Source organism: Dendrobates tinctorius, unplaced genomic scaffold (genome assembly GCF_039654945.1).
Source record: "Dendrobates tinctorius isolate UK_male_01 unplaced genomic scaffold, ASM3965494v1 ptg000062l, whole genome shotgun sequence".
In the NCBI taxonomy this organism is placed as follows: domain Eukaryota; kingdom Metazoa; phylum Chordata; class Amphibia; order Anura; family Dendrobatidae; genus Dendrobates; species Dendrobates tinctorius.
In genome coordinates, this window is record NW_027361730.1 from 14,972,230 (window position 1) to 14,984,697 (window position 12,468).

At 41.4% G+C, this 12,468-nt stretch overlaps 1 protein-coding gene across 6 annotated transcripts in view; it reads left to right on the forward strand.

Annotated features, from left to right (window-relative positions):
* Window positions 1–12,468, forward strand: part of SHANK3 (SH3 and multiple ankyrin repeat domains 3) — a 609,395-nt gene that overhangs the window by 484,118 nt on the left and 112,809 nt on the right. The window lies entirely within an intron of this gene.

Below are 12,468 nucleotides of genomic sequence, written 5' to 3' on the forward strand. Positions count from 1 at the left end.
AGAGACTCAAATGCAATGAAGCGATAGATGCCAGAGTTCTTGGATGGACTGCATGACCTACAGTATATTTTATAGAGATGTTGTAATAAATGATGCAAAGATGTCCATTTTGTGTCACAAAAATCCCATTGCCTCTCCTTTGAGGTACTGTATGTATCACTGGAGGCCCTTGCTTCTGAAGTTGTTATAGCAGGAGGTGCGCCACACTTCTGGAGAGCATGTGTTTCTGAAGTCCCACCCCTGAAGTGTGTATGGCAGAACCTTGACTATGTGTCACTCTTAGCGGTGCGTATTTAGTAACATATCTAAGAAACAAGGCAGGGGTTCTCTATATTGAAGACCTGATGATAATAGGAAAAAGGAAAATTGTAGTTGCTCACCTGGGAAGTTGTGCAGCTGCATGCACAACTCTGGTGAAGGATAGTGATCCAACATGCAGACTGCTGCTCCACCCGCGCAGCTGGAAAAGAGGCTCATAATTATAAAATAAGGGCAGTAAGAAGAAAAACAAGTGTCGCAATGGTGGACACAGTCATAAACAGGGTGGAGGATATTTAAGTAGAAAAAACATTTATTAGTTAGAGCAATGCATTTCAAAATTTTAGCCTGAGGATCAAATGAGACCAATTTCGAAACGCGTTGTTTTAACTAATGAATGTTTTTTCTACATAAATATCCTCCATTCTTTCTATGACAGCGCCCGCTGCAATGCTTTTTTCCTTTTTCCTGTCTTTATTTTGTATTTAGTAACATATGGCTTTCTATGAGATACATTCACTACAAGCCAACCTGCATTTCATACGTTCCTTTTATATGTATTCTAGATAATGACTTGTGGTCCTTTGTCTTTATATGAATATGACTGAAATAAAACCGCACTTTTGATCCTCTATCTGTGTACAAATCTGCATATATATACCTTCTTATGATCTGATGGAAAGGGTATATTGTGTAATTAATGTGCATATCTCCACAGGTCTGTGTGATCTTTATGTATCATAGCCACTGTCTTCTATAGCAGAAGTTTGAGAGATTATTCTAAAGTACACTTTTTTTTAATATAAAGTTAGAGTAATGCATTTATTTTTTCAATTTCTTTTGTTTGTCTACAAACAAGGAACAAAAAACAACAAACTTAAAAGCAGATCTGTTACCAAATTTGACAATATAGAATGCCTTCATTATTAAATACAGATTAAATACAGGGTGAGCCATGTATATGGATACACTTAAATAAAATGGGAATGGTTGGTGATATCAACTCCCTGTTTGTGGCACATTAGTATATGGGAGGGAAGAAACCTTTCAAGTTGGGTGGTGACCATGGTGGCCATTTTGAAGTTGGCCATTTTGGATCCAACTTTATTTTTTTCAATGGGAAGAGGGTCATGTGACACATCAATCTTATTGAGAATTTCACAAGAAAAGCAATGGTGTGCTTGGTTTTAAAGTATCTTTATTCTTTCATGAGTTATTTACAAGTTTCTCTTTGTTTACAGCCATTGACATGTCACAGAGGTTAACACGTGAGGAGCTGATAGAAATTGTGTTGCTGTCTGGTGAACACAGTACCCGGGTCATTGCAGCAGATTTCAAAGCATGACACCCTACGCAAGAAAACTGTCACCATTGCCATTTTATTTAGGTGTATCCATATAAATGGCCCACCCAAAAAGGTACTGCGTTCACCAGACATCAACACAATTTCTATCCGCTCCTCACATGTTAACCTCTGCGACATGTCAATGGCTGAAAGCAAAGAGAAACTTGTAAATAACTCATGAAAGAATAAAGTTACTTTAAAACCAAGCACACCATTGTTTTTCTTGTGAAATTTTCAATAAGTTTGATGTGTCACATGACCCTCTTCCCATTGGAAAAAATAAAGTTGGATCCAAAAGGGCCGACTGCAAAATGGCCACCATTGTCACCACCCATCTTGAAAAGTTTCCCCACTCCCATATAGTAATGTGCCACAAAAAGGAAGTTGATATCACCTACTATTCCCATTTTATTTAGGTGTATCCATATACATGGCCCACCCTGTAGATCTCTTAGTCATGATGAGGTTGGTGTACTTATTTTTAAAATTTGCTTCAGAATGGCTGAATACTAAAGGTTAACCTCAGTCTATGCCCTCCTAGACTGTTTGACAGCTGTTTGATAGCACCACATTGCCCATCATCCCCACTTTTGAGATGTCACATTGCTCAGTAGAAGCTGCAGCTGTTAAGCTATGTGAGTGGAGACTTAATTCAATTTCATTCATGAGAGGCTTCACTTTTTACATGATGATTTTAAAGGGGACTTGCCTGATGATTAATGTAGCCTGAACTATGGACAGGATTAATCTGAGATCTGCCCCTGCATTCTAAACATCTAGGATTTACAATGAAATGCTGCAACTTTTCAGTTGAGAGCGTGGTCAGGGACAAGTTGATTATGCAGATTCCTGCTGGGTTCTCCCCGCCTGATTAGCTAAACTGACTTATCTTCCCCTAAACACACACACATAGGTAAACCTGTCAGTCTAGCAAATAGGATGAGGGAGACTTCAGGGACCTTCCTCTTGGGCTCGTCACCTCATCCCCAGCTGCACTTTCAACTATATCTTTCTCTGAAATGTTGCAGCATTTCAGAGTAAACCATAGATGTTTACAATGAAGAAGTCTGTCTCTGATTCGTGATGGAACTAACAAGTTCCTTTTAATGTCAGGACTTTACAGCCATACTGACATTGATTTTCAAAGCAAGTACAGCAGCCTCATCAAGTCAAATCAATTAATTTAATAATTATTACATTATAATTTATGAACGTTGTAGTTTAATGGTTTTTCATGGTTTGCAGGACGCCTTGTTCTTTCTGCTGAAAATAATCGTTAATTATACTGACTGTATGTTTGGGGTTGTGATCCGGGTGTAAAAAATATTTGAAGTCAATAGTTTTCCTGATGGAATTACATGATGAATAAGTATCTGCCTGTATTTCTCAGCATTGAGGACACCATTAACCCCTTTCTGACATATGACGTACTATCCCGTCCATGTGCCGTGGGTCTTAATTCCCAAGGACGGGATAATACGTCACAGCAATCAGCGGCGCTCACGGGGGGAGCGCCGCTGCTCGCGGCCGGGTGTCAGCTGATTATCACAGCTGACCCCCGGCACGTTAACCCCTGGCACACTGTAATCAAACACGATCGCAGTGTACCGGGGGTTTAGGGAAGCATCAGCAGGGAGGGGGCTCCCTCCGTGCTTCCCTGAGACCACCGCGATGTGCCGCGCTGCTGCAGGGGCCTCTTTCCCTGCAGGTCCCCGGATCCAATATGGCGGCGAGGACCTTCGGGAGCCTGCAGAGAGCCGGCTTCCTCACTGCCTGCGCAGTGCAGGCATGAAGAAGCCTTGTGCAGTGCCTGTGTGAGATCGCTGATCTGTCACAGTGATCTGTGATGTGTCAGATCAGCGATCTGACACATGACAGGTATGTCCCCTCTGGGACAATATAATAAAGTTACAAAAAAAAAAAGTGTAAAGATAATTTATAAAAAATCGCTAAATAAATTTAAAAAAAATAAATATTCCCTGATAAATTCATTTATTGGAAATAAAAAAAATAAATAAATAAAAGTACACATATTTAGTATCGCCGCGTCCGTAACAACCCGCCATATAAAACTGTCCCATTAGTTAACCCCTTTAGCGAACCCCTTAAAAAATAAAAATAAAAAAACAAAGCAAAAAATAATGCCTTATTATCATACCGCCGAACAAAAAGTGCAATAACGTGCGATCAAAAAGACGGGTATAAATAACCATCGTACCGTTGAAAATGTCATCTTGTCCCGCAAAAAAGGAGCCACCACACAGCGTCATCAGCAAAAAAATAAAAAAGTTATAACTCGCAGAATAAAACGATGCAATAATTATTTTTTATATAAAATTGTTTTCATTGCATAAAAGCACCAAAACATTAAAAAATGACATAAGTGAGGTATTGCTGTAATCGTACTGACCCGAAGAATAAAACCGCTTTATCAATTTTACGGCACGTGGAACGGTGCACAAAATTATTGAAATGCTGGTTTTTGTTCATTCTGCGTCACAAAAATCAGAATAAAAAGCAATCAAAAAATGTCACGTGCCCAAAAATGGTACCAATAAAAACGTCAACTCGTCCCACAAAAAATAAGACCTCACATGACTCGGTGGGTCAAAATATAGAAAAAATTATAGCTCTCAAAATGTGGTGATGCAAAAACTATTTTTGCAATAAAAAGCGTCTTTTAGCGCGTGACAGCTGACAAACATAAATATCCGCCATAAATAGTAAATCAAACCCCCCGTTATCACCCCCTTAGTTAGGGAAAAATAATAAAATTAAAAATAAATGTATTTATTTCCATTTTCCCATTAGGGCTAGGGTTAGGGCAAGGGTTAGGGTTAGGGCTGAGATTAGGGTTAGGGGTGTGTTGGGGTTAGGGTTGGAGTTAGAATTGGGGGGTTTCCACTGTTTGGGCACTTCAAGTGCTCTCCAAATGCAACATGGTGTCTGATCTCAATTCCAGCCAAATCTGCGTTGAAAAAGTCAAATGGTGCTCCTTCCCTTCCAAGCTCTGCCATGCGCCCAAACAGTGTTTTATCCCCACATATGGGGTATCAGCTTACTCAGGACAAATTGCAAAACAACTTTTGGGGTCCAATATCTCCTGTTACCCTTAGGAAAATAAAAAATTTGGGGCAAAAATATCATTTGTGTGGAAAAAAAATATGATTTTTTTTTTTATTTTCACGCCCGGGCGTTATAAACTTCTGTGAAGCACTTGGGGGTTCAAAGTGCTCACCACACATCTAGATAGGTTCCGTGGGGGGTCTAGTTTGCAAAATGGGGTCACTTGTGGGGAGTTTCAACAGTTTAGGCACATCAGAGGCTCTCCAAACGCGATATGACACCCGCAGTCTTGAGGAGATCATCTGCATATTCCCAGTGCCTTCTGGGATAAGTGAAGAGTCTCCGCGAGCTCAACGATCACTGGGTTTTGGCTGTTGCAGCTGAAAAGAGGAAATCGGAAAACCAGGGGAAGAGTCTTGAGGAGATCATCTGCATATTCCCAGTGCCTTCTGGGATAAGTGAAGAGTCTCCGCGAGCTCAACGATCACTGGGTTTTGGCTGTTGCAGCTGAAAAGAGGAAATCGGAAAACCAGGGGAAGAGTCTTGAGGAGATCATCTGCATATTCCCAGTGCCTTCTGGGATAAGTGAAGAGTCTCCGCGAGCTCAACGATCACTGGGTTTTGGCTGTTGCAGCTGAAAAGAGGAAATCGGAAAGCCGCGCGCCGAATTTTGGCTCATCGTTCATCGTTTTTAAGAAATCTCAATATCGAAGAGGCCAGGAGCCATTTGGTGAGCTGCATTTCTTGCTACATGTTCACAGACTTACCAGTGGAAAAGCCAAACTTCACATGCCACAAATGCAAGCTTGTGTCCCTGTTGGAGGAAAAGTTGCAAAGTCTCGAAGAGAGGTTAGCTACGTTGAAGATCATTAAGGAAGGCGAAGAGTTCTTGGACAGAGCAGAATTATCTCTTCATGTTACAGAAAGAGAAGAAATTCGAAGTGCACCTGAAGAAACAGAGGAATGGAGACATGTGACCCAGAGAAGCAGGAGGATCAGGAGGCAGTCAGCACCCATACTCCTCAGGAACCAGTACCAGGCTCTCACACAGGAAACCAATGAAGAAATAGATCAGGATAAGACTTTGCCCACAAACAGCAACCTTGTACGCCTTCAGAGTCCTCCTGGATGGAGAAAGAAAAATGTTGTGAAGAAGAAACGGAGAGTGGTGGTCATGGGGGATTCCCTGTTGAGAGGAACAGAGGCCGCTATCTGCAGACCGAATATAACTTCAAGAGAAATGTGCTGTCTTCCAGGTGCAAAAATCAAAGATGTGTCTGACAGGATATCAGGACTCTTCAGATCTACAGATGACTACCCATTCCTGCTACTACATGTGGGGACAAATGACACCGCAAGAAACGACCTGGAAACCATCTGCAGAGACTTTGAAGACTTAGGCAAGAAAGTGAAAGAACTGGGAGCGCAGGTGGTCTTCTCTTCCATCCTCCCAGTGGATGGCCATGGAACAAGGAGGTGGAATAAGATTCTGCAGGTGAACAACTGGCTACGTCGATGGTGCCGTCAGCAACGATTTGGATTTCTGGATCACGGAGTGAGGTACCTTTACGATGGACTACTTGCTAGAGATGGGGGTGCACCTTACGAAGACAGGAAAACATGTATTTGGAAGTCGTCTTGCTACACTTGTAAGGAGAGCTTTAAACTAGAACAACATGGGAAGGGAAGCAAAAGACTAGAAAAAGCCATACACCTGACAAATGCTATTGAGAACTCTGCTATTAGAAGTGGAAAGGAAGAACAGGAAGAACAAAGACAAAATAATCTAATTAATAAAAATATTGGAGAAAGAGAAACCAATCACAAACTAAAATGTTTCTATACTAATGCACAAAGCATGGGCAACAAACAAGGAGAATTGGAACTACTAATGCAGGAAAAGAAATATGATGTCATTGGAATCACTGAAACTTGGTGGGACAATACACATGATTGGAATACAAGACTAGAAGGATACAACTTATTTGCAAGTAACAGACTTGATAAACGAGGAGGGGATGTCGCATTGTATGTTAGAAACGCGTATATCTGCACAGAGATTGAAGCTTCAGAGACAGGGAGTTCTGTGGAAACTGTTTGGGTAAGAATACAAGGACAGAACAATGGAAAGGACACCATTGTAGGCATTTACTACAGGCCACCTGTGCAAGCTGAAGATATGGATGAACTCTTTATGCATCAAATGGCCAAGTTCTCCCAAAAATATGACATAGTTGTCATGGGAGATTTCAACTATCCAGACATTTGTTGGGAATCTCTCTCAGGCAAAACTAACAGGTCAAGGAAATTCTTATCCTCTCTTGCTGACAACTTTATCTTCCAAAAGGTACGGGAGAAAACAAGGGGAACTGCTACCTTGGATCTAATCCTTATAAACAGGGAGGAAATGGTTGAGGAGGTAAAAGTGGCTGGGACCCTAGGAGGTAGCGACCATGCTATTTTAGAATTTTGGATAACTAGAGGAGGAAGACCTGTGAAGACTCAGACGTCAAGGTTAGATTTCAGAAAGGCAGATTTTAAGGGATTCAGAAAGAGAATTGGAGGGATCCAATGGCTGGATATCCTTAAAGACAAAAATGTCCAGGAAGGATGGGAAATCTTGAAAAACGAAATTCTCAAAGCACAATTGTTAACAATTCCGAAAAGAGGGAAGAATAGGAAGCATTTAAGGAAGCCAGGATGGATGAACACAGAACTTAAGCACATGCTAAAAAGGAAGAAAAAAATGTTTATAAAATGGAAAGAGGGAGGCATATCTAAAGAAGAATATAATGCTGTCTGTAGAACCTGCAGGGCACAAATCAGATTATCTAAAGCTGACAATGAATTGAGGCTTGCAAGAGATGTCAAAAGCAATAATAAAGGATTTTGGGGATATGTCAAAAGTAAAAGAAAAGTCAAAGATGCTATAGGATTTTTACAGGATGAAAATGATGAAATGGTAAGACAGGATGTTGAGAAGGCCGAACTTTTAAATTCCTATTTTGCATCTGTTTTCTCTCAGAAAGGAAATGTGACATCAACTGTTCTTCACTGTCCTATTAAGGGTATAGAAGAATCCAGGATATCTATAAACAGAAAGATAGTGAGGAAACACTTAGCTAACCTAAATGAATTCAAGTTTCCAGGTCCAGATGAATTACACCCCAGAGTACTGAAGGAGATAGCAGAAGAAATTTTTGAACCCCTCTCCATAATATTTGAAAATTCTTGGAGAACAGGAGAAGTCCCAGAAGACTGGAGAAGAGCAAATGTTGTTCCTATCTTCAAAAAGGGGAAGAAGGTGGACCCAGGCAACTATAGGCCGGTGAGTCTGACTTCTATACCAGGAAAGATCTTTGAACAAATTATTAAACAACATGTATGTCAGTACCTGGATAAGAATGAAGTGATTAAACAGAGTCAGCATGGGTTTGTAACTAATAAGTCATGTCAGACTAACTTAATTTCCTTCTATGACGGAATCACTGATTGGGTGGATCAAGGAAATGCTGTAGATATAGTATATCTTGACTTCAGCAAAGCATTTGACAAAGTATCTCATACAATCCTTATTGAAAAAATGACTAAGTATGGAATGGACAAGGCAACTGTTAGGTGGATTCATAACTGGCTTAGTGATCGGACCCAAAGAGTGGTCGTAAATGGCTGCACATCCAGTTGGAAGAATGTCTCAAGTGGGGTACCACAGGGCTCTGTCCTGGGCCCTGTATTGTTCAACATCTTTATCAACGATTTAGATGAAGGAATTGAGGGTAAACTGATTAAATTCGCTGATGACACAAAGCTAGGAGGGATAGCTAATACTAGAGAAGAGAGAGAGGATTCAAAAAGATATAAATAAACTGGAGAACTGGGCAGCAACTAACAGAATGGTTTTTAACAGGGACAAATGCAAAGTACTACATCTGGGCAATAAAAATGAAAAAAGCATATACAGAATGGGAGGAATAGGCCTAAGCAACAGCACATGTGAAAAAGACTTGGGTATACTAATAGATCAATAGATCACAAACTGAATATGAGTCAACAGTGTGATGCAGCAGCAAAAAAAGCAAATGCAATTCTAGGATGTATTAACAGAAGCATACAGTCTAGATCACGTGAAGTCATTATTTCCCTCTACTCCTCTTTGGTCAGACCTCATCTGGAATATTGTGTCCAGTTTTGGGCACCACATTTTAAAAAAGACTTCAACAAACTGGAGCAAGTTCAGAAAAGAGCAACCAGAATGGTGACCGGTCTGCAAACCCTGTCTTATGAGGAAAGGTTGCAGGATTTGGGAATGTTTAGTTTGCAAAAGAGAAGACTGAGAGGAGACTTAATAGCTGTCTACAAATATCTAAAGGGCTGTCACATTGTAGAAGGATCATCTTTATTCTCATTTGCACAAGGAAAGACTAGAAGCAATGGGATGAAACTGAATGGGAGGAGACACAGATTAGATATTAGAAAAAACTTTTTGACAGTTAGAGTGATCAATGAGTGGAACAAGCTGCCACGAGAAGTGGTGAGTTCTCCTTCAATGGATGTCTTCAAACAGAGGCTGGACAGACATCTGACTGGGATGATTTAGCAAATCCTGCTTTGAGCAGGGGGTTGGACCAGATGGCCCAGGAGGTCCCTTCCAACTCTACGATTCTATGATTCCATCAAAGTCTGCATTCCAAAACGTCACTACTTCCCTTCCGAGCCCCGATGTGTGCCCATACGGTAGTTTTCTCCCACATATGGGATATCAGCGTACTCAGGACAAATTGGACAACATCTTTTGGGGTCCAATTTCTCCTGTTACCCTTGAGAAAATTAAAAAATTGGGGACCAAAAGATCATGTTTGTGGAAAAAATGATTTTTTTATTTTCATACCCGAGCGTTATGAACTTCTGTGAAGCCCTTGGGGGTTCAAAGTGCTCACCACATATCTAGAAAAGTTCCTTGGGGGGTCTAGTTTCCAAAATGGTGTCATTAGTGGGGGGTTTCCACTGTTTTGGTACATCAGGGGCTTTTCAAACGCGGCATGGCGTCCGATCACAATTCCAGCCAAAAAAGTCAAATGGAGCTGCTTCTCTTCCGAGCTCTGCCATGCGCCCAAATAGTGGTTTTCACCCACATATGGGGTATCAGCGTACTCAGGACAAATTGCACAATAACTTAGGGTCCTGTTACTCTTGGGAAAATGAAAATTGGGGGTGAAAAGATCATTATTTTGGAAAAAATGTGATTTTTTTAATTTTACGGCTGTACGTTATAAACTTCTGTGAAGCCCTGGGATGTTCAACGTTCTCACCACACATCTAGATAAGTTCCTTGGGGGTCTAGTTTCCAAAATGGTGTCATTTGTGGGGGGTTTCCACTGTTTTGGCACATCAGGGGCTTTCCAAACGCGACATGGCGTCCGATCTTAATTCCAGCCAAAAAAGTCAAATGGTGCTGCTTCCCTTCCGAGCGCTGCCAAGTGCCCAAATAGTGGTTTTCACCCACATATGGGGTATCAGCGTACACAGGACAAATTGCACAATAACTTTTAGGGTCCTGTTACCTTTGGGAAAATAAAAATTGGGGGTGAAAAGATCATTTTAAACTTCTGTGAAGCCCTTGTGGGTTCAAAGTTCTCACCACATATCTAGATAAGTTCCTTGGGGGGGTCTAGTTTCCATAATGAGGTCACTTGTGGGGGGTTTCCACTGTTTAGGCACATCAGGGGCTCTCCAAATGTGACATAGCGTCCGATCTAAATTCCAGCCAAATTTGCCATTGAAAAAGTCAACCGGCGCTATTTCCCTTCAGAGCTGTGCCATGCGCCAAAATAGTGGTTCCCCCCACATATCAGGTGTCAGCGTACTCAGGGCAAATTGGACAATAACTTTTGCAGTCCAATTTCTCCTGTTACCCTTGGTACAATAAAAAAAATTGGACCTGAAGTACTTTTTTTGTGAAAAAAAGTTAAATGTTCATTTTTTTTTTAAACATTCAAAAAATTCCTGTGAAGCACCTGAAGGGTTAATAAACTTATTGAATGTGGTTTTGAGCACCGTCAGGTGTGCAGTTTTTAGAATGGTGTCACTTTTGGTTATTTTCTATAATATAGACCCGTCAAAGTGACTTCAAATGTGATGTGGTCCGTAAAAATAAAATGATGTTAAAAAATGTGACATCGCTGGTCAACTTTTAACCCTTATAACTTCCTAACAAAAAAAAATTTTGGTTCCAAAATTGTGCTGATGTAAAGTAAACATATGTGAAATGTTACTTATTAAGTTTTTTTGTGTGCCATATCTCTGTGATTTAAGGGCATAAAAATGAAAATTTGGAAATTTTCAAAATTTTCGCCAAATTTCCATTTTTTTCACAAATAAACGCAAGTTATATCAATTAAATTTTGCCACTAACATGAAGTACAATATGGCACGAGAAAACTGTCAGAATCACCGGGATCCATGGAAGCGTTTCAGAGTTATTACCTCATAAAGGGACAGTGGTCATAATTGTAAAAATTGGCCCGTTCATGAACGTGCAAACCACCCTTGGGGGTTAAGGGTTTAAAGCTAACCTGCCAGGCGAATCATGCTGCATGATTATAGTCAGGTTTATTATTCTCTGAAATGCTCCAGTGTTCAGAGAAGATGTGCTGTAAAGATCCGTCCCGAGACCACAGCTGGAAAGTAGACCTGTCAATCACCAGCAGTGGTGCTGGTATGAGCCGCCTAAGGGAGGAGCCGGACTAGTCTTGTCTCTGGCCCCTGAATTAATTTTGAAAGTATATTTTCTTGAAACGCCAGATAGTTTCAGAGTACAGTATTCCTGGCTGAAATCATGCATCCAGGATTTTATTTATGCTGCTCATGGTTTGGGAAGCATGAATCATGTGACAGCTTCCCTTTAAACTTGACCCTGTTCCAAACTCCATTTGTTGAAATGAAGCCCCAAACTTGTATTGAATTGCCACTATCAACATCAGGCAAACAAACAGCCTACTGTTAGGGCCCGTCACACATAGTGACTCACCAGCGATCCCGACGACGATATCAACGTGTCAGGATAGCTGGTGTGTCGCAACATGATCGCTGGTGAGCTGTCAAACAGGCAGCTTCACCAGCGATCAGCACCAGCGATGCCGAGTGGGCGCGTCGCTGTGTACGTTAGTTACCAGCGCGCTGATGCAGGGAGCTGGTAACTAAGGTACACATTGGGTTTCTAAGCAGCGTGCGTCACTTAGAAACCCGATGTGTACCTTGGTTACCAGCTCCCTGCATCAGCGCGCTGGTAACTAAGGTGCACATCGGGTTTCTAAGCACGCGCGCTGCTTAGAAACCCTGCGTTTACCTTAGTTACCAGCGCGCTGATCGCTGGTCTCCCGCCTGTCACACGCAGCGATGCATGTCCTGGCCATTTCAGGACGATCAGCAATAACCGGCAGGGGGGCCGGTCGCTGGTCAGTGTCACACACAGCGATCTCGCTGGAGAGATCGCTGTTGCGTCACAAAACTTGTGACTCAGCAGCGATCTCGCTAGAGAGATCGCTATGTGTGACGGGGGCTTTACAGCCAAATATTTCAAATTTTCATTCATCAGTTGATAAAAACTACTTTGGGACAGAGTTTGGTGAACATTAGGTGTAGCTTGCAGTTTTTAGCTGATGGCACTTCTGGAGATCTTACTATTTCAAAGGGAAGTAAGCATGATGTGTCTTTCATCTGATGCACTAAGTTTTCTTGGTTGCTCTACGCTTCTCTGGTCATCAGCGTTGCCCATTTCTTAGTGCCTCTTCAAAACAGCT